Source organism: Miniopterus schreibersii (genome assembly GCF_964146895.1).
Source record: "Miniopterus schreibersii genome assembly, chromosome: 5".
Lineage (NCBI taxonomy): Eukaryota > Metazoa > Chordata > Mammalia > Chiroptera > Miniopteridae > Miniopterus > Miniopterus schreibersii.
The window spans coordinates 23,618,563-23,645,396 of NC_138106.1; the positions used below are offsets into that span (position 1 = coordinate 23,618,563).

The window sequence follows — 26,834 nt, forward strand, 5'->3', positions numbered from 1 at the left end:
AGATTAAATAACATACTGAGAAATACAGGATAGATTCTTAAAGTACAAATGAGAGTAACTAAAATGAATTACTAATTTTAATATAAAATTTTTATTTATTATGAGCAAGGTATTATAGTAAGTTGTTTATAGAAATTACCTAGTTAAATCCTTTGCACAAGCTCATGAGGCATGTATAATAACACCTGTACAGCAGTATTTAGACATATTTATTTTCTTAGAAGATGTATCTCCTTTTATACAGACACATGCTTTCTTGATTTAATAATATGGTAAGTCACTAGTGCAGTGGTAGCAAATAAGACCCTATCCTATGATCAGTTTTCAAGTCAATGACTTCCGGCTTTTATTTGACTGATTAGGATAGTGGAGTGAAGGGTAAGAAATAATTTTTAATATTAGATTCATGGGATGATTTTAGTGTTTACAGAGGGAAAGATAGGAGACAAAAAACTTGGAGAGAAAAGATCTTAATGGGGAAGAAACAAGTCATGAAATTGGCACGTTGAGTAAGTTTTTTCTATGTGGTGTGCAACATAAAACCTGGTCACGTCCCCACGGTATCTTCAGTAAACCATGCAATCCCTGTGAATGCAGAGTAGAGTTGGATCCATTTGGTGGGTAGGATAATAACAGCTGATATTTAGTGAATTTTTATCCTGAACCAAATATATAATCACCTTCATTCCTCCCCCTAAAAATGTTTTTAATGGTATTATTATTAGCCCTATTTTTAGATGAAGAAGCTGATTCTCTGAGAGGTTTCATCAATGGAGAGTGGGGATTTTAACCAAAGCCCTGTGACTCCTGAGATGAAAATGTTAATTATTGAATGATTCTGCTATTGTGAGACCTAGTTGAAAACAAGATCTACCCTCATGATCCTGTCAAGGTAGCTGGTAGATAACCTTTTTTTAACAGATGAGCAAACTGAAGCTTAGAAATTAAATAATTAACACAAGCTTACTTAGCTAATGTAGGGATGGGTCAGAACTTAATTCATATCTATTTCAAAGGCCTCTGAATTTTTCATTTACCATATTTTAGATAAATGTGTTCAATCTTTCTTAATTAGGCAACAGTTTTACTCCCTTAAAAAGTGTTCATTGTAATTTTGGTCTGGTTGATTTGCTCTAGGTTAACTGATGCATATAATAGTTCCTCTACTAATGAGTTTAACTCCATTTTTTAAAATATGTCTTTATTGATTTCAGAGAGAGGAAAGGAGAGCAAGAGAGAGAGAGATAGAAACATCAATGATGAGAGTCATTGATCGGCTGCCTCCTGTATGTCCTCTACTGGGGATTGAGCCCACAACATGGGCATTTGCCCTGACTGGGAACCCAACCTTGATCTCCTGGACCATAAGTAGATGCTCAACCACTGAACCACTCTGGCCAGGCGTAACGCCATTTTTGATGTTTGACTGTTAATAGCTTTAAAGCCCCGCCACTCCTCTTGCTCTCCTGCTCCATCTGTATCTAGGCAAACTATCATGAAGCCCAGATACTACCTCCTTTGGCAACTGCAAGGTCAGACCATGCAACTGAGGTCAGCGCTAGTGAGAACCTTCATCAAGCTACTACTCCTAATAACTATAAAAGTCAAGCCACTTTCTTTCCCAGCTCTCTCTCTCTTTTTTTTTTTAATATATCTTTGTTGATTTCAGAGAGAGGAAAGGAGAGGGAGAGAGAGATAGAGACATCAATGACGAGAGAGTCCTTGATCGGCTGCCTCCTGCACGCCTCCGACTGGGGATCGAGCCCACAACCCAGGCACGTGCCCTGACCGGGAACCAAACCCCAATCTCCTGGATCCTAGGTCAATGCTCAACCACTGAGCCACCCCCGGCTGGGCTTTCCCAGCTCTCTAAAGCAATTTTCTGACCAGCTTGGGAGCTAGCACTGTTCTCTTAAGCTGCTTCATGAGTAACTAGAGCTTTTCATATCTTCTGGGTGAGTGTATGTTTTTGGTGTCATCAGTTTTGACATAAGAATTAAATTTTAGATGGGGTTCTAGCTTGTCTCAACAGAATGACAACAGTTTCCAGTATATTTTTAAAAAACTCAAGCATAAAGGGAATTTGCTTAAAGGATATGTGCCAGTTCATAATATTAACGAGAGGCTGGAAAACCAAGCTAAGAAACTGGGCAACTAACAAGGGCATCTAGATAGCAGGAAAGAGAGCCAATATTATATGCATCAGGGACAGTCTGATTAGGATTTTGCTGCTGGCACTAATGCCACTGACTACTTATCACTGTCTTCATTCCTGAACTATCATAGCACTGATTGCAAAATACTGCAGGGGAAAGTCTTCATATACCCAGATCACTTGGTCACTTTTTCAAAAATAAAACATGGAGATATGAGCATTTAATTATTTACATTCTAATCCGCCACAAAGTAGGGAGAAGTTTTAAATGACTTCTTCTGATTGAGTAATATCTTCCATTAAGACATGCACAATTAATAATAACCTCAAAGAAAAAAGGTTGTTCTGATTCCTGAGAACATAAGAATATGTGTACCACCACATGATATCTCTATTCAGTATTTTTGACCAGTAACACTATTTCTAAGTGCTTACCATTTCTTCCTGAACTTCTTTCTTAATTCAGCTCTATGAGGCTATTATATTACAGTTAACTATTATTTTACTTATGTTTCTTTTTTTTACACATTGATTTTCCTCTTCTTTTCCCCAAATAAAGACACATTTCAAGTTCTTCTCTTTTCCTTTCTTTCTGCTGGAGAGATAGCACTCATCTTCTTGACCTAAACTGTTATCTACAGGGATCGTACTAAGTCTGCATCTCTAACTAAATATTTTTCTTTAGATTTTGTCTTTCATTTTTATTTCTCTTCTCGATATTTACATCCGGATTTTCTCCTACAAGTTCAAAGTTAAAATGCCTAGGAGGACCTAACCATCTTCTCCCAAATTTAGTTCTTCCTTAAGGTTTACTTATCTCTGCATGCTACCTGCTTTTCTAATCACCCAGCTGCCACCACGGAGTATGCTTGCTTCCTCATGGCCTGTGCCACCAAGTGTTGTCAACGGCTGCACAGACATTTTGCCAAATTATTATAAAAAGATTTATGCATATCAGAGCACATAAGCCAAATTAGACTTTCCTGGAAGTGGCTGAAGACAATTTTGACTGAGGGTTTTATTGAATTCATGTGTTTGCATTTCAAAAAGAAATTTTTTTTTTTATGAAATGAATTATTTGAGGAGAAATGTACAATCTCGGTTTAGAAGAAATATTTGTCTAATTTCAAAGGTTATCCCTAGAAATACAACGTAGGAGAGCTAAACCTCATCTTTTCATGCGCTGGAAATAACTATACTACTTTGACTTTATTTTAAAATGTAAATTTGTTTAGATATTGTATTAGATACCTCATCTATGCTACTTGCTATCCTTTCTTCCCTCCCAACTATCATTATAGGTAGTGGTCTTAATTTCTTAGAAGACAGTCCCATGAGATGAAAGCACGCAGGTGTGCAGATAAGTATTAGCCAGCTTTTCAGTGCGCTCCTGCACCGGCCCTCCCTCCTCTCCTGCTTCACTTCCTTTCTCCCTGGCTCTGGTTTTATGGGTTTTCACTCCTTGGCAAATGAAAGCCCATGCTTCAGACTTTGCTTTCTGGGCATTCGAGGCTAATGCTGGTGCCCTGCCTCTTCAATGAATAGCCCAAGGAGGTTATTTAGAAGAAATTTGGCTTAAAGAACAAAATCATCTGAAGACTCAAGGCTCAGATGGATGTGGGAGGTAGGGAGGTAAAGGAATGTTGTTTTAGGAAGAGAAACTGTAAGCATACTATTTATGATAAAAATTATATACCTATGCTGATTAACTATAGTTAAAAGAGAATTAATCTACTTGTGACACTAAAGTAGAAAATGTTTATGATGGCTTTATTTTCTAGACACCAAAATGCCCATATTTATGTTACCTTCTAAGAACTCACGAAATGTGATGCTTTCATTTGAATAAAAGTAATGCCAAAGTTATGCTGAAGCCAGATCTCCTTTTTAGAGTAAATCGTGTATCCTCAAACTATCAATCATAAGAGTAAACATAAATCACCAAAATAAGAAAGAGAATTTCATGCAACACAAACCAATTGCTACTTAATAATATCAATGATTTTGCAGAAGTCATTATCCAACCAGTTTATATATTGTGACTTATCTTTGATTTATTTCCTTCAGATTTGTGATATTATTGAGATATTCAGACGTTATCTCTCTCATTACCACTATCTTTGTGAAATGACTGGGACTGCTTACTTGTACAGGTTAGTGAGAAAATATAATTAAATGAACTATAATGAAAAATAATTCAGGCTTTAAAAACTGAGTTTTTTTAATGTTATAATCAAACCACATTTATCATAGTAAAATTTTAATACTTATACATTTGCACTTAAATGAGAAGATGAAAAAGTATTTTTTCTCATTGTGCTACTTGGCAAAATACTCTATGGCAAACTCTATAAAAACTTTATATAAGAAAGTTGGGGTTGAGTTGTTTTAAAATAATAAACTTTCTGCTTTCTAGTAAACAAAAAAAGGAACCTTATATAGAAATCCATCCATAATGTCAGTCATTGTGAAATTAATTCTTGAAATTAATTTTGGTATGATAAGATTAAATTTACTCTAAAAAAGAGAGCATCAAGTAAATTGGAGACAAAGTATTTTCTCAAGACATAAAGCAAAAACAACAACACATCCTATATTTTAAATTCCTGGCATTTTTTTAAAAAAATATATCTTTATTGATTTCAAAGAGAGGAAAGGAGAGGGAGAGAGACAGATAGAAACATCAATGATGAGAAAGTCATTGATCGAGCCCACAACCCGGGCATGTTACCTGACCGGGAATCGAACCCCGATCGCCTGGATCCTAGGTTGACGCTCAACTGCTGAGCCACACCCGGCTGGGCAAATTCCTGGCATGTTTTAATGTTAACCTTTATTGAGACAGTATTTGGCTTGTGAGATATCCCATGTAACTTACCTCCCAGTTATGCAAAAAGTGGCATAGAATTAGGAAAATGTATGTTAAGTTTAATGTATTTAACAGGTAAAAATCAATGGACAGGAAGTAAAAAAAGTACTAACGTTAAAATAAAGAATGATAATTATATTTGCTCAAAATTTTAAAGATTTTTCTTACCAAAAGACACCTTAAAAGATATTCCATGTGAAATGTATTTAGAATATATAGATTGTAAAAAGGACTTATATCCAGAATATATACATCATCCTACAAATAAACAATAAAAAGGGGAATAACCCAGTTTAAAAACATGACAAAAGACTTAAAGAGACACTTAAAAATGTAAGTTAATAGTCAATAAATATATGAAAAAATGGCCAACATCTTTAGTCAATAAGGATATGCAAAATAAGGCAACAAAGAGATATTATTCACACCTCTAGAAAGGCTAACCCTCCCCCTAAAAAATAATATGAAATGTTCTCAAGCATGTAGACCAATTGGAACTCTAAATATTGCTCATGTGTGTGATATTAGGGATGTCGTAACCAAGTACTGCGAAGGGGATGGCTTAAACAACAGAAATCCACTGTCTCACATTCTGGAGACCAGACCTGTGAAGTAAAGGTCTTGGCAGGGTTCCTTCTGAGACCGGTGAGGGAAAGATCTCTTTCAGAGATCTCTCTCTTTGGCTTATGGTTTCTCCCTCCCCACGTATGTCTGTTTCTGAATTCTCCCTTTTTACAAGGATACCAATCATATTGGATTAGGGACCACCCTAATGACCTCGTTTTAATGTAGCTAATTATATCTACAACAACTCTACTGCTAAAGAAGATTGCATGCTGAGGTAATGGGGACTAGAATGCAATATATAAATTTTGGAAGCACACAATTAAATTTATAACTGGTATGACAGTGGTATAATCACTTTATATAAATGTTTGCAGTTAAATATATCTTTGTTCTAAAGCCAACAATTTCACACTTAGATGTGTCCTTAAAATATATGAAATCATATTTTGCCAAAAGACTTGTACAAAAATGTTTATAGCAGTCTCATTCATAATAGCTGGAAACTGGGAATAATCCCAAATATCCATCAACGGGAAAAAGGTTAAACAAACTATGGAATATCCGTACAATGACATATTACTCAACAGTGAAAATAAATGAACTAAATGCAACATCATGGATCACTGCAAAAACATTATGTTAAATATAAAAACCAAGGACAAAGGTTTTTAATCTTTATGTTTCCATTTAGGTGAAATTTAACAGCAAACAAAATCTATCATTTTACAAATTAGAAAGTTGTTTCCTGGAGAGTGAGAGAGGGAGATTGACTAGAAAGAGCAAAAGGGAATATTCAGAAGTGATGAAAATGTTGTCTAGTTTCGGATGGTGATCACACAATTACACAACTGTAAGAACTCAACAAATCAAATACCTATAGTCTGATGTATATTATTATTGTGTTAATCAGACCTAAATTATATGCAAACACATATATATGCAAATTCAGCTAAATATATATTTAGTTAAACTAGAACTGATCCTTCTAACTCCATATTGCTAAAATTCAAACGTAAAAAAAGGAAGGTTAACAGTGCAAATCATGGTTGACATTTTTCTGCTTTAAGCTTATTTTATAATATAATTTTGTACAAAGAAAATAATTAGTGAATTTTAATGAAAGTGCAATTCAAGCTTCTATAACAAGGGGAATCCATAAATCTATTTAAAACGTTGGCATTCATGGTTCTTCCTTTGAAAATAACTCTGAAATAGCAACTGCTGTAGATAACTTGAAATTTAAAGTGCAGAAAAGCAAACACAGTTTCCACAGGCTTTACAAATTTCAACTTCAACTTAGGTGTTAATTCATCTACTAAGGCTCCGATGTCAGGATAGGGTGAGTTATGCGGAGGGCACAAATAACCCTGTATTTCCAGTGGCTAAACGAAGGTTTACTTCTCCCTTGGTCCACATGTCTAATAGTGATGCTGGTGTCATTGGTCATCAGAGGCACTTGGTGAAGAGTCTTTTCCATTCACTAGCACAGGGGAAGTGAGACCGTAGGGTCTCTGGCAGAAGTGAGGTGCATGGCTTTCCCCTGCAGATCACTGGCCAGGACGAGTGATATGGCTGTGTCCCGCCTCAGGGAGAGGGAGGCATAGCCTCTCCTGTCCTGAAAAGTGACACGGGGTCAGACATTGGTGAACAATGGTAACATCTTTCATACTCGGATGACAGGAAAGGCAGATTCTGGGGGCCCTAGAAATTAGAGAAATTTCTTTCCAAACCAGTGAAGAAAAAAGAAACTATATTTGGTTTATATAGTTAGAAAGCCCTCCAGTTACTGGTATTCGTAAATAAGTAATTTATCAACAAACTTTTAAGAACTAAAATGATTTGTGTAATGTTTCCTAAATTTCCACTAAAACATCAACTACTCTGCTCACAACTACAGCACAAAATTTAAAAGGGCAAAATAAAGTATACAATGTGTAATACTCTTTCTTTGGCTCATTGGAAGACCCTCAGTTGTCCAAGTGTTCTAACGATCCCAGCCCTTGAAAGAATTTTCAATAAATTGAGAAAAGTCAAAATATAAAATTTCAAGATTCCTTCTTTTTTGCTTCAACTACTTTTGATCAAATGTTAAAAAATTATATATCGTAGAACTCTAACTTTAACTGAAAAGCACAACAAAAATAAATTCACAGCCTTATGACCCCAATGATTATTATAGTGGTTTTATTATTTCCATGATTGCATTACAACCATTGTACATTAGCAGACAATTTTTACATATTATTAAGCACAGCATAGATATAGTTAACCTTTTTTCTTTTTCACTGGCCAATATATTAGAAGTATTTTCAGGGTATTTTACAGTATAGTTAAGCAGATTACTATGAAGTCTGTAAATCCATAAAAGAAATAACAAATTGTAAGTCTCTGTGACAAAGATGTCTAGTTTTTTTACTACAATATCATTCTTTCTTAAGAAGTTAAAAAAAAAATACATATACAGGCGTTGGCAAAAGTAAGTTTACAGTTGTGACTATGCAAAACAGTTAATTATTGCATTATTACTTATTTATTAATTATTATATTATTTGCACTATTTGTCTCAATATTATTGCTATTGTGTCTTATCCTTACTTAAGATTTATCTTTTAGGGGTAGTGATGGCTGTTAATTTAACCTACTTTTACCCACCCACTTAGGAAAGCAAAGTATCCAAGTAAGAATTCTATTTCCCAGTCTTCCTTGCAATTCAGGGCTATTAGGTTTTGACCAGTAAGAGGTAAGATTTTTTTAATGGCATTTCTGGGAATGATTCTTAAAACAGAAATGATTGGTTCCTTATTTACCCCTTTCCCCATCTGAAATTTATACATGATGACCCAGTTGGAGAACATTTGAAATATCAACCTAAAATAAACCTCCACTCTGGACGACAAGGCCTAGACTGAAATGCCTTGGGATAAAAACTACTAACTTGTTTATTCATTATTTACTTTGTTTGATTTTATTTTATTTTTGTTTTGTCACATGTTTTTGAACCTAAAACTAGCAAATGTAGGTCTAGAATTCCCCAGCAAAAAAACATGTATCAACACTGTTTAAACTTCTAGAAATGCATATGTTAAAAAAAACGCAGTGGTACAAAAAGGTATACAAGAAAATTAGAACTGTTCGCATTCCATTTCCTCTTCCCAACATAATATCAGTTAAAAGTTTTGTTTTGTTGCTCCAAATAAATATTTGTCTACAAATATAGATAAAAACATACAGATATAGATGGATAACTATATACATGCATGTGTGTTAGCTATTTTAGTAGTTTTCATATATATAGATAGAGATTGATGTAGATATAGATATATTCATATGCACATTTTTTCTGATTTTGCTAAATATTAATTTATATGTTGTGAAGAATAAGAAGAGCTCATTTCACTTTTTCTATTCTTCCTCTCTCCTTTACCTCCTTAATTTGTTATTTTTAACATTTTTTGTGTAACAGTATATAAATACTTACATTTTTAATCTTGATATTTCAAGTTTATTCAATATTTGTTAATTCTCCACTAAGTAAATTGAGAAAATTAATAGAGTTCCAATATCTACTATTTTTCACTCTGCCTCCCAATGTTTTATTATTGTGACATGTACGTGTATATTATATGTTATGTCATATATAATATAATATATGGCATTTAATATCTGTAACACATGTAGTTTTATATGAATGATTTCAGAACTGCTCATTGTTCTTTGATCACAACTTATCACTTTTATTTTGAGTTGTATGAATTTTCCTAGTAGTTATATCTAAAGAGGCTTTTACATTTAGAGGTGTTTTTCTACTCCCTGTATATTTTAACACACTTGGGCAAGCACTCCTTTGTTGGGTCTTCATAATTTTACAGTCACTGCTTCATTGTCTTCCAGGATTTTCCCTGGATCATCATGGCTCTGGAGAACACTGAGGTATGACTTCCCTTATTTGTGTATCTAAATGTTTGAGAAATTCTTTATCCTTAAAATTTATCTGTCTCTGCATAGATGACTAGGAATCAGTTTTCCTTAATTTAGTAGGTCTTTTCAACCTCAGAAAATTTAATTCTTTCTTAATTTCAGAAAAAATTTTCAAGATTTTGTTGTCAATATTTGCCCATACTGTTTATATTTTGTTTATATCATAGGCATCATTTTCTTTATAGTCAGTTTTTCCTATCTTTTAATAATAATTCTGAAATATAAAATAATACTTGATTGTTGGTTTATGCTTGCAGGTAAAGGAACAGTTTGCATTATTTAAGTAATTTCACTTCATTTTCCTCATAGTTTAAGAAGATTGTTAGGTAAACAAAAGTTAAACCTAAACAATTTATATTCAAATTATTTCTCAGGGTCTGAGAATAATTTGGGGAGGATTTTGTATATTGAAATGCCTTTATTGACATATAATAGATAATTTGGTTGGATATATAATCTGGATGGAAGTTATTTTCTCTCAAATTCTGAATATTTCACTTAATCTTCTTTAGTTTCTGGAGTTGCTGTTTAAAAGTCTCATGTTCTTCTCTCTACAGATTCTTTATATTAATAGCTAATATTGTTTCTTTCTAAAAGCTTTTAGAATAGTTTCTTTATTGTGTACTCTAACACTTGAGGATGATAGGTATTGACATATATCTTTTTTATTTATTTTGTTAGGCATTCAGCGATCCTTTAAAATCTGGAAATTCATGTATTTCAGTTCTTATGACACTTTAACATTACTTGCTTCATATATTTCTTTCCTCCATTTTAGTTTATCTTTCTGGAACTCCTGTTATTTGTATTTGAAACATCAGAAATAGTTCTTTAAAAACTTTCATCCTTACTTGCCATATTTTAAATTTTCTTTGCTCTCCTTTCTAGAAGATTCTTCAATTTTATCTTTTCCCCATTTATACCATAAAATTATTGATTTTTCAGAGATCTTTTTTTTTTAATCCGTACTGTTTTACATGGAATCATGATCTTTTCTTACATATGCAATACTTTTATTGATAGAAAATATTTTACCCTCTGTAGTGAATAAAACTCCTGATTTGTGATCCTGAAAAGAAATTACCTGACAGTGCTGAGTCAGTGAGTGTGTTTAGGGGTCTAACTACTTATTAAACAAACTTTCAAACTATCCTGATTTAGTTTAACCTCACTTTCACCCCTTTCTGAGACATACCAGATGCTAACAATCCCTGAGCCTTTAGGTCTCTGTGGTATAAACTGGGTTGCTGTATTGTTAATACCATGGCTTTAGAATTGAGCTTTAGAATTTGGCTTCCTTGGGAATATTAAGTCACCATTCATAAATCTGTCAATAGAGCTTAAAATTGTTTGGATATGTCCTTTCCAGTTTGTGTCCTTTTAGGTGCTTTGTGACTTAAAAAAATTAAACCCCATTTTCTGTCATTTTAATAGGGTTTGGCGTAATGAAACAAATACAAATATATGCCTTTATTCTATCTTCTTTAACTAGACAACCTCTTATTAAATCTTTTGATAAAAATGGCTACTGAGTATTTTTTAAAATTTTGGTATGTAGTTGTCACTCTTATGTATGAAATGCAAACAAAATAAAAGAGAGAGAAAACCTTAAATGTAAGTAGGCTTCCAAGATAGAAGAGGGGGGAAAAGAGACATGCGCATTTTCTCATCTTGAAAGTGAGGATTATGTGACTTGGGTTAGTAAAGTCCATAGTAAGAAAAATTAAATTCTTCAGTACCTCATTTATATTTTAATATAAATATTTAATTGTTTAATTGAATTCAGCTCAAAGAAGTGGTCTGAACCATTCTGATCTAAATTAAGAAAAACCGGCCCTGAGTTTCAGGTTCGATCCCCTGCCCTGGTTGGGGTGCGTGCGGGAGGCACCCAGCCCAGGCTTTTCTTTCACATCGATGTTTCTCCCCCTCTCACTCTCTCTTTCTCTCTCCCTCCCCCCATCCCTCCCTTCCACTCTAAAAATCAATGAAAAAAGTAAAAATATCCTTGAGTGAGGATTAACAAAATTAATTAATCAAGAAGAACCATTATAATCTTTAAAAATTTCCAAGTGTTGCAATAATGCCTCATAGGGATGAAAATAACCAGTGTCATCAGTTCTGTCTACACAAGTTTTAAGAAAAGCTTAGAGAAAATGCTCTGGGTTAATCCCAATGTTTTGTCTTTCACTCCGTCTCCTTCTCCCTCTCTTACCCCTTTCCTCCTATCGTCTTTCTTCTCCCTCTCTCAGTCTCTCTGAATCTTTTCTTTCTCAGACATGGAATTTGGCATCTGAATGTGAGCACATGTAAAATGTGAGAAGGAAAGGAGAAACTGAATGTTATGGATTTGAAACTTCTTGACAAAACACAGCTACTTATGTTGGAGGGCATTTTATTGAAAACAAATTCCCATAAGCAGCACCTGGAGTCCAATAGTTTTCAAGCTGACAACACCCTGTGAGCACCCTGACTGAATATTTAACAACTGTGATAAATGTCAATTATGTAAATGGTAAAATGATATACTCTAGATTTATGTAGCAGAAACTGAACTCATAGTGGGGAAAATCCACATAAATAATTGTTTGTGGAATATTTAATTTCTTAATGAAATGTTCTAGAAAATTTTAATAAATGTGAATGCAAACAACTATTTTCCATTAGAGAATAATTAATAAATACAGATGGACTAAAAGCTGACATGTGTGATACAGAAGAAGTTAATAATGGAATTTCAATTTTCTGACCACAAAATGAAATTATATACATAACACTAGTTTCTCTTTGTAAAATGCCTGCCTCCCTATCTCCTCCTCCCCCCACAAAAAATTGAAAGGAGCTAAGGATCTGTGTTTTATGATGCTAAACATCTAGATGAGAATTAGATTTTTCAGTTGAAATTCTAAATGTTTACAAATATTTTGATGCTTTTTGTTGAGTACACCAAACCCATAACTTAAAATTTCTCTGAAAGATTTTAATTTTCACCTGGGTGTTGTCCTAAAACATCTCAATTTGTTCAAAAGTTAATCATTCAAGTCTTTTTTTCTCTCTCTCTTTAACAGATATACACAGAGTAGCCCCAGATCCTGTTCAGCGTCAGTCTTAATCATATTTCCTTGGCGCCCAGGTTCTTAATGGGGTATGACTAGGGTCATGTTCTTCAAGGATATGTTTGGTTTGGAAGTGATGGTGTTTTTCAAACTGTAAATTTATGCACTGCCTGAGACTGATACATTCCTAGAAGTAGGGAGTCCCTCTTTCCCTCAGTCTCCTAATCTATCTTTAGCAACACTGCACTAAAAATCAATTGTGCCCTAGAAACTTATCTTATGCAAGAAAAAAAGTTATATACTATTACTTTAGAGTTAACTTTAATACTGTATGTCTTATTAGGCATATAACATGATGGCTATGATCAAAACAAAATTAGATTAGTGCATGCAAATATCATACATTTTCAACTTTTAACAGTACAAAAACAATTTTGAATAGTAGTATTTTTAAGCCATTAAGTTAATAATTTCAGACTTTGTTTATTTATGTAATTAACTGTATCTTTAAAAAGATGTAAAGCCTAAAGATGAGGGAACAACATGAAAGAAATCTAAGAATTGCAGAAGACATGAAATATTTAAATGTAGGATAAAATTAATCGTCAGTCTACACAACAATATTACCTCAAATTAATTGAGTGCTAATTTTATACCAAGCACTGTTCTAGCTTTTCTTCCTATGGATTGAGAAAACATAAATGTATCTGATTTAAGCATTTCCTTCTGCTTGCTTCAGACTTCATCGACTGTACCTAAGTTGTTGTTTTTAAATCACTAATGTAATAACAGTAAAAATACCATTCTCAGAGGGTTGATTGGAAAAAGTAATGAGTTATTATAAAGAGTTAATGCAGGTAAGTGTTTAGAACAGTGCCAGGTCTATAGCAAGCACTCAGTAAATTCAGCCTGATACTGTTTTTGACTACATATCAGAATTTAAAGATTTTTTTATTATTCTGTGATATTTTTAAAGATACTGGATTATGCATTATTCAGCAAATCTGATTAATGCTTTAAATTAGACTGAAATAATTTAGCCGTTAACAATAATAGTGAACTTAACTGTTAATTATAAGTTGTTAATGCAATCTTAACATTTTAGTGTTATGATGTCGTCCATTATCATCATTTAATAGTATCTGATTGTTTATACCTCATTTCATCTAGCACTTAGAAGATTGTTTACTCCAAGTGTCATATCTTTATTCAAATAGCTTTTACTTTTTTCTCCTCAATATTCCTTTGAGATGCCTGAATTAGAACACTCATATCCATTTTATTGATAATTAATCTAAAATTCTGTTTGATTTCAAACTTCCCCACAAACTATCTCACAATAGTTCATATTGCTTTTAGGCATTTGTCTTAAAGGTAACATTCTGTGACAGATCCTCTTGTACTTTCTACTACATTTTATTTTGGAACATTTGTTTCTCTTTAATGCCACACAGATGCTTTCAAAATAATATCTGAACTTGGTTTTCCTTTGCAAATGCTATGCATTCAGCCATCCAGTGGCTTGCAAATAGTCCAGACTGTACAAGCACATTAGCTTTCTTAGTACATTCCATCAGTACTCCTCTCCTTTTTTCTGTTTCCCACTGGCCCTGTTTCTGTGGACACCAAAATCTATCTTCTAAGTCAGCACCCATTTAGAGATACCAATTTCTTCATATTTCTCTTCCCTGTGCCCAATGCCTATCTCCTATTTATTGCCTCCTGTGCACTTTATCATTTACCATTTTGGAGTGGACTCTCCCTTGAAATTCTTCTTGCATTCTTACTACTTGTCAATGTTGTACTCATTTTTCAGTACTTAATTCCAGCTTTATACACTCTACTTTCTCTAGGAGTGTCTCTTTTCCTCTTTCCTTTGCTTGAGTACTTCAACCTAATACAAGCTTTTTCTTTTGTGAAAATCTATAATATTAAGTTCAAACTACAAAATGAGTTACACTGTCTTGAGTTATTATTATGATTATATTTTAAACTTCTCAGAAGGTGGTTATGTAATTTGACTCAAACAAATTGCTTTAGAAGTTATTAAAGACAGGCCTACAATAAGTGGCCAATGAATGCTTCTTGTTTAACTCATCCTGGAATCACAAATGGATGCTAAAAGAGTAAACATATCTTAAGTAGTATAGTTAGAACTCAATGTCTATTTTATAAAGCTAGTTCAATGCACAATTCTTGTGAAAATAATTAGAATTAATTATTAATTGATTTTTAAGTTACTTTTATGTTTTTTATAGTGTTTTCATCCTACTTTTCTTTGAATTTTGCTGTTCTATTTTCTTTTTCAGTCACAACATTTGATACTTTGAATTACATCTTAATGTCATTCAGCAACAGGAGACGTGAAAACAAACAAACATTACTCAAGGGCGAAAAGAGCTATGATGTGGTAAAAAAAATAATAATAGCAATCTTTAAATCTCTAATATTTACCAATTCTACACAAGGTTCTTTTCAGAAAGGAAGCTATCACACAAAAATAGTATGTATCAAAAAAGTAGACTTTGGTTTCTTCAGTGGTAGGTAGAGATAAGTTTTGGTATCTTTTGGAACAAATTCAATCTAATCCATGTTTTCTTATATACTTCTTTCTTCATTTTGACTGTCAAATATCTTTCTGAGCCCTCACTAGCCTGTTATTCTTGCTCTTATAATATCACTGAGATTTTATCTGATTTTGTGTTCTTCTCAATGAAAATTTTCAGGACAGAGTTGATGCATGTTGAGGAAACAGTAATGACTGACATTATCTTTACACTTGATTCACATTTAATTTACATTTACAAACAAACCCCTTCCTTAGTCCAACTTTAGTGCCTACTCAACTTCACAGACAGAGAGAGTCCTCTAAGGTAACAAACAGAAATTAATCTACTTGCATATTTGTGCTGCAGTTAAATTTATGATTATGTGGAGTAATTATCAAATTTGATGGAGAAAACTATTTTAATGCATATAATCTTGTGAAGAAAGCAATTAGAATTGGAACTTCTTTCAGCTGCAAAGAAGGTGACTTGGGATTTTCCTTTGCCTTTACATAGTTTATTCATGATTACAACAAACTAATCAGTTATAATCAGTACATTAGCATTCTTATCCTGTATGAATTCTTCTATGAAGGTAGATTCAATATCTAGGTTCTACTACCTGACTTCAGTGTTCCCAACAGAGTTCATTTCTCAAGATGTGATTTACTGTCTTCTAGGTGAATATAGTATTAACTATAACATTGATTTCACTATAAATATCAAAAAATGTTTTGAACTCATATTGTCTTCCACTCAGATTATTCTCTCCAGGATACTTATACTTGATATAGTGATTTGTTAATGACTAAGGTTCTGATCAGTTGATTTCTGGGTGTCAACATTTTTAGTTTTCTTTGATGAATCAAGTTTTATGTTGCAGAAAACTATTTCCCATGTGAAAGCTTACACAAGCATATTCTGCATCTGTACATCAATGGCTTCTCTGGTTTAAATGGAAAGCACAGATTTTTGGAAAATGAAATACAAGCTTATGCCATAAAGAAGTTGAATAGCTGGACCATAATGGATCAGTAATGAGTCATTAGTGACTAAGGTGAGGGGAAAATTGCTGTAAAGTAATAAATGGCTTTTCAGCACATGCAACATTCTGCAAGAACCAAATGTCAATGGGAATCCAGGTGCCAAGGCTTCCTGTGAGTTTACAAACTATTCAGAAGAACACAAACAATTTATACCTTATAGCAGAGAATAAAACTGAATGCTTAAAATCCCAAAATCTCATTAAGCCTAAGCTACTTAGGTGGTAGAACAGTATAAACAGTTAAAATCATGTAGCTTACTGATTACTCACAGCTCTTTCTAAAGTCAGACATATAATCATATTTGAAAACAGTTGCTGGCAGTGCTCTTGATTTCTTTGAAACTGGTTCTCTTTTCAGAAAGGTAATCAGAGACCTTAAATTCTCTGACAGAGCCATGTATATCTTATTCTGAGAGGCACTAAGTATGTTCAGGAAGTATTTGTTAAAAGCAAGAATATTTTAAAAACTAATTTATAACCATTACAGCAACGGTTCTGTTTAGTTAGAAAGGATGTGACCTATGGAACTAGAGCAGGGTTCTGGAGGATCTTGCTGGACCAGGCATTACCTTTTATTTTCTGGAAAGTTGAAAGTTCTGTGGGCTCTAAGAGAAGGGAAAGGAAGAGAGCCTGGGGAACAGAGTGACTCTCAGGACCCAGAGAAGCAACTATGTATTGTCCAGGAAGTTTTTCAGTATTATAATCACCATTATTGGCCTGATGGCACAATGGCTGAACATCAGCCCTTCAGCAAACATAAAAATTTGCCCAACAAATAATTTGTGAGTGCTGATGTTACCACATGTCATTGTCACCAGATGTCCTCAATGAAGCTGACACCTTTTATTTCCAATAGATATTTCTTATCTTCACAGATTAAAGTATAAAGGCTCAGTCAAGTTATATGACAATTTACATTTAGGAAATGGCAAGACAGGACTTTAGCACATAAAATATTTTGTCATGCCCAATGTTTTTTACACTATCTCTGCTGAGAATAAAAGCCCCCCAAACAGAACCTTGTATAAGGGATTTAAGTGCAAGTACAACCTGGGGAAGGAGTGGAGGTCTGCTTAGTACAGGGGGAGAGAAGGGGAAGTGTGTATCCTTGGAAACCCTTGTAACACTTTGTTCCTTATTCTTCTAAAAAAATAAAGCTTTACAGATATCCAATAAAATACTTTGTATGAAATATATTTAAATAAGGCTTAGTTATGGCAGGTTGTTCAGCAGAAATGGGTGCTCTAGACAGAGAGGCTCCCTTATGAATGACAGTGAGCCTTAACTGAGCTCACTAAGGAGTTCTTTGAGGTCAGCCGCAGAGCCAGCCTGCTACCGTGTGAGTCCTAACTACACCCTTCACTAGGCTTGGTACATTGGACACATCACTTAATCTCTCTGAGTCTTAGTTCCCTTGTCTATAATTCAGGGATATTTTTCTTAACTCAATTGCTGTGAAAATTTTGTGAGATGAATTATATTTGGAGCTTAGCACAATGTCTGGCCAAAAAAATAAGCACTAAAAATGTTAGTCCTTACTATTGCTATTTTTGCATAAAGAAAAGGAACAGAGAAAGTCTTATCTTCAGAACCTTAGCAGCTGCCATAGAACTTTTTCTAGAGTGGATATTTGACAAATGTTTCTTGAACAAATGACCAATGAGTGGTATTATGAAAGTAATACCACTTGTTGTTTTAATGTGACTTCCCACTCACCTGAATTATCTATTAGAGTTAGGGTTGCATAATTTTTCCCCCCTTATTGATGTGTAGAAGTTCTAGAGTTCTTCACATAGTAACCTGAAGGATAATAGGTTTCAAGATTATGGCAGGTGATAAATGATAATAATTTTATAATGATAAATTCTAAATTTACTTCACTTTATATAGGTGTACCTATAAAGCATTTACATCAAATAATGTAGTATAACATGATATATAGTATGACAGAGTATAAATAAGCTAAAGCTTAATTAAATTATAGCATGCAGTAACATTCAATATTTATTATATGCTAAGCAAATTGACAAGAGCTATAGCATGAGCTATCAACCATGATCTCAGCCCTTAAGAGTACCACTCTAAGTTACCAGATAAAACAGTCTTATTTATTTACTAATCAATGTATGCATTCTTTCAATTAATCTACCAACATTTCCTGGATGTTTGTAATGTGCCATGCACACTCTACTCACTGAGAATACAGTAATAATAAAACAATGTTCTTGCTTCCAAGGTGCTCCCAGTGCTGTGGGAGATATAGACATGTAAATAATCAGTTAAAATTAAATGTGTTAAGTATTATAAGAGAGAGATGGAAACACATGGAGCAGAATGTGATAGATCATTAAGACAAATTGAATGTAACTGGTAAAGAGTTTTAGGAGTTCACAGACTAGACAGTTAAGGTCTTGTTTCTGAGGTCTAACCAATACATCACAGTAAATGATATTAATACAATTGAAGGTCAGCTAGAGTAATCTTCCTGGAGGGAATGGATCTAAATCAGACCTTAATGAACAGTATTTATTTGTCAACTAGAAGGGAAGGAATATACCATTTGATTCCTTGACCCAGTTGTTTTACATTCAACTGTCTATTATAACTATCCACCTGCAAACTGAGTTCTGCATATTCTCCAATTTGTACTGTGAGTCATAGAACCTTTGTGGCAAGGGTCCTCAATGTTATATGGATGAACTTTTCATTATTCATTGTCTAGAAGGTGTCCTTGGCATTTAGTTCTTAATATTTGTCTTCCCAGTGATTGGATTATTAACTTTCTGCCTCTTTTATATTTATATTTTAAAAGTGTCTCACTTCTAGGACCACTTATTTCTCCTAGTTTTATCCATTTCATATACTTTTTATTACACAGCACTTCAAAAAATTTAAATACTATTATTATATTCAAAGTCCCCTCTTTTAAGACCATGCATCCAAAATTTCTTTAACTATATCCATATAGCACAGTTTCTAGGTCTTTGACCATTTGACAAAGATAAATATTTTTCTCAGTGGTAAGGATAAATTTGAGATTCTTCATAAGACCTTGGGGTGTCTGCCACATTTGCTGATGGCTCTTTTTAGAATAAAGTGCCTGTAAGGCCTCTTTGTCCCCAGCTTTTTTGTTGTTGTTGTTATTCCCATCATTTTTCATATTCTTTGTTTTAATTCCCCATTTTCTGTTACAATTGCTTTGCCACTTTAGGTTAATTGCCAGTCTTTTCTAATTGTGATTATGGTGATATTATATTTTTATCTTAGTAGTTGGTTTATTAGAAAGAAAAGAGCTTAAACTCAGCTGTGCCCATGTTACCTCTCTGGACCTCTATTTGCTCTTCTGTAAAATAAGGAGCCTTGATTAGATAAATTCTCAAGTTGACCTTCACTCTAAAATAATTATTCCATGTATCTATTATTCTATTGGAACAACTGGGGACATCAGAGGTAACTAGTCTCTTTGTTGACTATACAATATCAATATTACATAACAGCAATAAAGACAAAACAACAACAATAAAGATAATTTCTAGTAGAAGCAATTATTTTGATCTTTGTTCCTGGCTGGATTTCAATAGAGTGTGGATAATTTATAGCAGAGAGAGAGCAGTAGGGGGAGGAGGAAGGCCAACGTGACCTTGTGATGAGGAGCTCAGCAATTGTTCCCAGATGAAAGAGAAAAATAAGGACCAATAAACACCACGTCATAGAGTAATAGACAGCGAAGAAAAGAAAGGATGACCATTGGTAAATAATGGGGTGGTTCTACTATCTCTTGCCATTCTTTATTCTGTTCATGACATGAATGTAGCCTCATAAATTACTTTCTAAAGCTGAAAGTGTTTTTCTTGAAAAGAGATTCATCATCTGTGATTCTGATTCCCTTACTGAAATGAATGGAATCAATTGCATAACCTGTAATAATGCTGAATAAAAATTACCTTTTGAGATCATAACCTTTTCCAAATAGCATAATAATTGAAATGCTACCTTGCTACATGACAATTGTGAGAATCTTACTTTCTCTTCTATTCCATATAAGACCTCAAAATCTCTCAGTGACACAATGAATAAATAAGCTAAATACCCTGCAGCTTCATCTCCTTTCCCCTGAGCAGGTCCAGTTATCTCAATTATGCAAATGCTGTGATGTTATTTGGTAATTTAGAAAATTATTAATTATATATTTCACCCAATAATTATATATAAAAGATTATAAATATATGAGATTATAAATACAAGCATATACTTTATAAACATAAGTAATGCATGCATATACATATATATGTGCATACACGCATGCTACAAGCATGTGTGCTTTTTTAGTTTATGTAGTCCTTTTCTGAGTGCTTACTTAATCTTCGCATTCACAATTAGTCTATGGGGTATTATCACTATTTCATAGACGAGAAGTATGAGGGACAAAAACAGTGAAGTGATTTGACCAAAGTCACACGGAAAAGTGATGAAGGAAGCAGTGTGACTCCAGAGACATTAGTCTATGTCATTTCTCATTTCTATTTATCCATGTAAACGTATTCCATAAATCTATATACTGTACTGAATATTGATCTCCTATTTACTCTGATCTACTATGAAATTAATAAACTTAACCAAACCTAATGTGGGCTTAGTAATGTTACATGGACTCGTTTGGGCTTGGGTAGAAGAAAGGTGTAGAAAATGGTGGATACAACAAGTTTCCACCAAGACTTAAAACTTGAAGTTTAAAACTAAAAATTAACCACATTCTTTTTCTTCTCAGATACATCACCCTTTACTGTGCTTTAATGTGTGTGCAGGAGGAAAGAATCATCTTCCCAAGGAGTTTTGCTTTCTAAATCTCAGGCATATCTTCAGGGTACAAATAGAAAATAAAATATAATTCATAATTCTCATCACAAATCATCTTCAGTCTTATTTTCCTTAGAAGGAGGTTGAAGGTCTGAGAGGGAAGCAGAAGGAAGAGTTATATCATTCAAAACTAAGGGTAAGAAGGAGAGTGATGAAGGAAAGTGACTTTGCTAGTCTTTCCTCACAGTTCATCATCTCAGATGGAAGTGGTCATCTAGGTCTACTGAGAATACAAGCAGGTGCTAGCAAAATTCCAGTGTGTTACCATCCCAAAGGACTCAATATTTTATCTTCAATTATCTTATTATCTTAACTTTTCTTCCTTCAAGGCATGAGAAAAGGAGTAGATAATTGTTAATGAAACTCTCATATGTCCACGAGAACACTGGTATGAGCCCATCTCTAAGCTATTCTAGTTCAGCAGATACCAGGAATATAACTCAGAACAATTAAAAATATAATATTTGGCAGCGAGGCCCAAGAATGAGATTTTTATTACCTATCCAGGTGACTACAATGTGCATTCAGAGCCCTTTGTGTATTTCCGCTATAGTTAGATATTGTAACCACTTTTTAGTAGCTAGGATGCAAAGTCAAGAAAGTTGGTTTTCTGGGAGGAGAAGCAGGAGATTGGAAGGAAATGATGACCATTTTCTATGAACATAGCTCATGTGGCCTTGGAGAATCTCTACCCTGCTCATGTCTTTAGTATCATTCTGTGTGCTTCTCCTACTCCTTTACTGTTGTCCGAGGATGAATTGTTGATGAATGATGAACTGTTCATTCTCAATTTATCAAACTTAATGTCTTAGGGATTTCACACATACTAGTTCCAATGCCTAGGATCTACTTTGTCCTACTCTTTACCTGAGTAGTGTAATATTTTTGTTCAAATTTTATTATATCACTTAGCTAAGTGGGAATCACTTTCCCCAGAATAGTCTTCCCTACATTGTCCCAAATTAGCAGCAAAGACTGTAGGGAAAGTAAAAATACTTAAGCTTTCTTGCCACCTTCTCAAGGCAGAAGGCAGAAGGCCCCAGTTATGTAAACATGATATAGCACAGTCATAACAGATGTCCTATTAGCTGACTGGTGTCTGACCCATGTTGACTGAGAGCCACTATTGTCCTGGTTCCTGTAAGACTGGCCCAGGACCTTCAGAGGTGCAGGTTTGCAGGTTTGGGGTTTGTCCCCCCGGGGTGTAGTTTACCCCTGTGTGTATGCCCAGCTGGTCACCACTGGGAAGATGGTTTGTTTTTATGTACTTCAGCTGAATAAACTAAATGTCTCATCTTCCTTTGGCTCCATGCTTTTCTGTGGACTGTCCCCAGATCTAGAGTGGACCTCCCTGGCCCTGAGTGGCCATGACAGTTGGCATAGTCCTGGCTATAGTCCTTGGCATTACACTTGGCCGCAATCCTCAGCATTACTAAGACAAAGAGATATTTGGCAGGAGTTTGAAATGCAAAAGAGAAGCAGCAGATATACATTTTTTTTTCATTTTCACACTCAAACAGTTGATGCAAGGAAAATGTGTGCAGGTGCTATTGCAGTTCACACAGGTTTTTTCTTCTCAGCTCACTCACCTTGTTCGCAAGCAGCAGCAGTAGGGCCTATGACTCCTTCAGAAAACACCAGATCCTACTGTAGCTCCCTCTAATCCTATACTTAGGTGCATGTTGAGCTCCGTGACAAGGATTCCAGCTTTTCCCGAAAGTAATTTGAGTCACTGAAGTTGGCAGCTTGAAGGTGGTGAGAAACTGATGCACCCTCCAGTCCATCTTCACCCGTTCCAGTGTGTCCTCACTCCCCACTTCACATCCATCTTTCCTTCCCAACTCTGCACTGCTGACTTCAGCCTCAGCCTCAGATGCAAAGACAGAAGACTTATGTAGGCTTAATCAGCTCCCACATTGTGTGAGCCCAAATCTCTATAAGAAATCGTTGGTATATTCCAGTCATTCTGTTCCTTCAAATAAACACTGATTAATAGACCTAGCTTTGCTCTTCCTTCAGGATTCCACTTAAATATGCCTCCTGGAGGGGTCTTCCCATTGTTATCCAGAATGTTATCTTCTCACCCCTCTAGTTACACTTTAGCTCATCATCTTGTTTATTTTTTCCAAGCTCTTACCATCGCTTATATTCATTTTATTAATTTTCCTTGCTCTTTAACTGTCTCCCTCATGACTATGTATACTCTACAAGAGAAGTTACATCTGTTCTTTTTATGACTTCATCTCCAGTATCTGTCACAGTGCCTGGCATACAGCAAATGTTCATTAAATATTTTTGTACCTGTGAATGAATGAAAAAGTGAAAGGATAGATACTTTTTTAAATGGTAGTTCTGAGGTTCATATGAATAAAAGATTCAAAAAGAGATTGGTGGCTGGCTGACCAGATAGGGGACTATTGAAAGAAATAAAGGCCTGAAGGGGCAGGGTGGAAAATGAAGGTGAATGATCTGAGACATGGATGAAAAAGATGAGATCGGTTAGCCTGACTCCTCTCTGGAGAAGATGGTGAAAAAAAGAAGGAAGAATCAAGATAAGAGATACCTCATTCAATTGCAGAAGCAGAATCACTAGGAGTGATATGTAAGGAAGTCCTTGCAGTGGTTTAAGCACACGCAGTGTGGGAGCTCATCAAGCCGACATAAGGCTTCCATCTTTGCATCTTTTTTTTGTTTAAAATATTACAGATGTTCCTTTTTCTCCCCAGTGACCCATTCCACCCCGTCCTACCCCCCACTCCAGTCCCTCTCCACACTATTGTCCATGTCCTTGGGTTGTGCATATATGTGTATAAATTCTTTGGTTACTCTCTCCCCCTCCACCCACCCACCCTCCTCCATCCCTCTGAGATTCGTCAGTCTGATCTGTGCTTCCATGTCATTGAATCTATTCTGTTCATCAGTTTATTAAGTTCTTTAGATTCCACGTATAAGTGAAATCATGTGATGTTTGTCTTTCTCTGCCTGACTTATTTCACTTAGCATGATTTTCTCCAGGTCCATCCATACTGTCTCCAAGGGTACGAGATCCTTTTTCTTTACAGCTGCGTAGTATTCCATGGTGTGAATGTCCCACAGCTTTTTAATCCACTCATCTACTGATGGACACTTGGACTGTTTCCAGATCTTAGCTATTGTAAACTGTGCTGCTATGAACATAGGGGTGCATGTATTCTTTCTTATGGGTTGAAGTCAGCAGTGCAGGAAGTTGGATGGGTGTGAAGTGGGAGAGTAAGGATGCACTGGAACACGAGGATGGACTGGAGCTGGTGTCAGTTTCTGATTCCTCATTTCTTGTGGCGGAAAGAGTGATGCTTCAACAGATTAAAGATGAACAGGTTTTAGGGAGTAAGATATTGATTTTGAAGTTTTCAATTTAGATGGAAATTTCTGGATTAAAGTCAGGATTGGTGACACACACACTACATTAGATATATCAGACAGCGGTGTTAGTTAAAGCCATGACAGTAATTAAAATAATCCAGACAGATTGTAGAATTGAGTTAGGAAGTCCAAGGAATCCTTAAATATTTATGATGTAGGAGGGCTAGTAAAAATATAAAGCTTAAGAGATTGAAAAAGATTTTCCATGCTTTGAGTATAAAGTGAAATTGTTTCAGGTCAGCAAACTGCACAAACATTAATAGTAAACGAAGAATCAACACTTCATTGTCTGAACCAACAGCCTCAGAACTTGGCCAAAACTATGAGTATTTGATATCCTTTGTCTTCTTTTCTTTTTCCCCCTCAGCCCTTCTGCCAACATACTCATTTTAATGTTCCAAACTCCCTTTAGTAAGTTTAAATCCGAGTAGAAAAACTACATTGTCTGTATCAATAGTTCTCAAACTGGGGCAATTTTGCTCCTGAGAATACATTTGGCAACGTTAAGGGATAATTTTTATCACCCCTGGCATCTGGTCAGCAGAGGTCAGGATGCTGCTAAGCAACCCACAATGCACAGGACAGCAGTCCCTGCACCCAACAAAGGAAAGTCCATCCCCAAAATGTCCACAGTGCTGAGATTGAGAATCACCCGTTTGGAGAAATATTTTGCAAATAACTGTTTTAGAACACGATTTGCACAAGTTTCATAGAATTTTCATAGATTTTGTGCATTTACATGTATATACATGTAAATACATAAAGTCAACTATGTGGTCAAACTGGTTGATAAAAAAAATAAATAGGTTTATATGTTTCAGTATTCCTCAGAGTCTTAAATGTATTGGACATTTTAAATCTCTTAAATAGCATTCTGCATGCCCTGTTTCCCAAACTTAATTGACCTTGGAGCCTGTTTCTGATTAAACACGTTCAGGAACTAATATTCTGCAAGAAAACTTTGGGAAAAACTATTTTGGAGCCTGAGAATTGAATCTTAGGCTGTAAGGGACACAACAATATCAGTATTGCCTCTAAAATGTTTACTATAAGATGAGCATTCAGAATTGTCATTTAATCTGAGGTCTGCTTGGTCTCTTAACCCAAGGCTAAGAAGCAGTTAGTTTTGCAGGGTTTTAACTTAAGACCTAGTTATTAACAAGGTTTTGATTCTGATAAAACATATAACTTTAAGAATGTATTAAAAATTCAAAACATAATATCTATGCTATAAATTTTCATAGAAAATTAAGAAATAGGTAATGTAAAAATTATAAACCAGACCAATGAATTTAACCAAGTATTGTAGTTATTTCCAAAAATATGAATTAAGTAAATCAATCTATTTTTTTAAAAAGTTTAACATTATACTAAAAGATAGTATTCAAGCTAGGTAGAAAAAAAATCATACTTAAAATTGTGTCTTGCATTGACTTGCCATCTCCATAAACACATGTCAAATTTAATCACTGGGTGAAATCATTGACCAGATTTCAGTGTATTTTGGATTAACTTGGACATCAGTGGAAAAACACGAATACATTTAAAATGCACTTTTTACTGTGATAGCAGTACTGCATTATTGGCACTTCTTTTGTGAAGCAAGGCATCTTATTTGTCAAATGATGCTATCGCTTAATCCTTATTTTTATTTGAAAAAATAGTTTAAGTCATTGACTGAGAAGTGTATCAGTAAACATGGAAGTTTTTGTTGTTGTGTTTATTTATATATATATATATCTTTATTGATTTCAGAGAGAGGAAGGGAGAGGGAGGAGATAGAAACATCAATGATGAGAGAGTCATTGATCGGCTGCCTCCTGCACGCCCCCGACTGGGGATCGAGTCAGCAACCTGGGCGTGTGCCCTGACCCAGAATCAAACCACGATCTCCTGGATCCTAGGTAGACGCTCAACCACTGAGCCACACCCGGCTGGGCAACATGGAAGGTTTTTTGTTTTGTTTTTGTATCAAGTTTAAATTAATTTTAGAATCTTGTGGTGTAAATGTTAAAGAAGAAAACAAAATCTGGAAAGAATCTAGAGAATGAAGCCATGAGTGATGCCAATACTAAATGGCCTAGAAAATAAGATATATAAAGAAGGCTTAAACAGATCATTGGTTTAAAACAGAGAATCCTAAGGAATGAGTTACTCTATTTGAGCCCCAAACATATAAAAGTGTACTTAAGTTTTACCAACAAAAAAGATTAAATGTAGAGATGAACTGTGTTGTTACACATTTGAATCATTCTGAGGTTGGTGCTTTTATAGCATTTTGAGGGCAAGGTGTTAAATTTTATTTAGTGCTACTTGAATTAAAAATGTTATTTATTTTTCTCTCTATACACAGCCTTTTATG

The 26,834-nt window shown here is 34.5% G+C and overlaps 1 long non-coding RNA gene across 2 annotated transcripts in view; it reads left to right on the top strand.

Annotated features, from left to right (window-relative positions):
• Positions 1–26,834, top strand: part of LOC308558067 — a 206,674-nt gene that overhangs the window by 133,025 nt on the left and 46,815 nt on the right. For both annotated transcript variants that reach the window (XR_013998943.1, XR_013998944.1), the window contains one exon: positions 9,483–9,521. This is a non-coding gene — a long non-coding RNA (uncharacterized lncRNA). The remainder of the gene's footprint in view (positions 1–9,482; positions 9,522–26,834) is intronic.